The sequence below is a fragment of the Crocodylus porosus genome, unplaced genomic scaffold, assembly GCF_001723895.1.
Source record: "Crocodylus porosus isolate Cpor-Errol unplaced genomic scaffold, CroPor_comp1, whole genome shotgun sequence".
NCBI lineage: Eukaryota > Metazoa > Chordata > Crocodylia > Crocodylidae > Crocodylus > Crocodylus porosus.
In genome coordinates, this window is record NW_017728918.1 from 99,487,298 (window position 1) to 99,489,047 (window position 1,750).

Here is a 1,750-nt window from a genome sequence, read left to right on the forward strand (position 1 = left end):
AGTGTGCCCTTGGGGGCTCTTGCCTTGCCCACAGATTGTGCCAGGGCTGGGGCAGGGGTGGGCTCCCTTAAGTGCCTTAAGTCTGTGAAATGGGGTATTTATTTACACCCACATTACAGATGGAAAGTCAGGTAAACTAGTTATGAACCTCAGTAAAAAAATGCTACAGACCTTTCCATACATGCCTTATCTTCAGTGCATATGTTTATGGACATCAACATTTATGAAACATTTCCATTTCTCTGTCTCAGTATGGTACACTTTTTAAATTTTTAAATACATAGTAAAAGTATAACTTTTAAATGAAAATTATTTGCCAGGAGTAAAGGAGAACAAAGACAGAAATGGTCATGTTCCTTTAACTGAATTGTTCATGTCAATAATCTAGTATTTCCATAAAATGACCTTCTATAGTACATTTGACTTAGCTAGACTGACTTTTCAGAGAAACTTCCAAGCTCCATCTGGTGGCTGTATTAATAATACCTGTTACTTATTATTTTAAATACATTTTAAAAGTGAAAGTGAAATGCTGACAATATTTTAAGAAAAATTACTATGCGTTTTATTTTACATTTATTTAAAACGTATTTTTTTTCTCTTGGGAGCAAAAATAACGTAAGTCTTGGTAGTAGGTTTAGACAATCCACTTCTTAACTATCATTCTTCAGAACAATATCCTGAGCTATGTCTACAAAGGGTGTCAACCAAATTTGTCCTGCATGTCAGATTCAGACTACAGGACTTTGCATGGGCTGGACTACTTATCTCCAGAAGAAGAACATGTGATGGCAGCATTAACCCCCTGGTGTTGGCCCCATTGGCACAGTGGCTCTGGCTGCTATGGGTGGTTAACGCTATCACAGTTCACCCTGTCATGAGGTCATGAGCTCCACTGGGGATACAATTCTTTACAGGCATGGTGATCAGTGGTGGTGTTAACCCCTGAGGCTTCCTGAGCTGCCTTGTTGTCAGGACCAGCATCCAGGGGGTTAATGCCACCTCAGAATTGCATTGTCAGTGGGACTTGTGACCCAACATTTTGGAGGCAAAGCAAGCAGCATCAGTATTAACCTTCATGGCTGGGCACAGGGATTAATGCCACCACCACTTGGCTTGCTGCTGAATTTTCAGTTCTGTGGGAAGCCTCACAGTCTGAATGCCCTGCCTCTCTGTGTGGGATCCAGCCCATGGGCCATATATTTGACACACCTGACATATACAGTGGAGATCTAGGTATTAGTTTCATAGTTTCATAGTTGGTAGGGTCAGAAGGGACCTGAGCAGATCATCAAGTCCGATGCCCCGCCATGACAGAAAAGACTACTGGGGTCAAATGACCCCAGCAAGGTGTTCATTTAGCCTCCTCTTAAACACCCCCAGGGTAGGAGCCAGCACCACTTCTCTTGGAAGTTGGTTCCAGATCCTAGCCGCCCTGACAAGTTTATAACAGGCCACTAGATCCCCCCTCAGCCTTCTCTTGTGGAGGCTGAACAGGTTCAGGTCCCGTAGCCTCTCTTCATAGGGCCTGCCCCTGATCTTGCAAGTAGTCCTCCTCTGGACACTCTCCACGTTGTCCACATCCCTCTTGAAGTGCGGCGCCCAGAACTGGATGCAGTACTCCAAGTGCGACCTGACCAGTGCCGCATGGAGGGGGAGGATCACCTCTTTGGACCTGCTTGAGATGCATCTGTGGATGCATGACAAGATATGGTTGGCCTTTCTGACTGCCTCCCCATACTGCCGGCCC

General features: G+C 45.0%; 1 protein-coding gene across 1 annotated transcript in view; it reads right to left on the reverse strand.

Moving 5' to 3' along the window:
- The window catches only part of LOC109312156 (triadin-like), a 72,812-nt gene that overhangs the window by 65,221 nt on the left and 5,841 nt on the right, over positions 1-1,750 (reverse strand). The gene's annotated exons all lie outside the window — the stretch shown is intronic.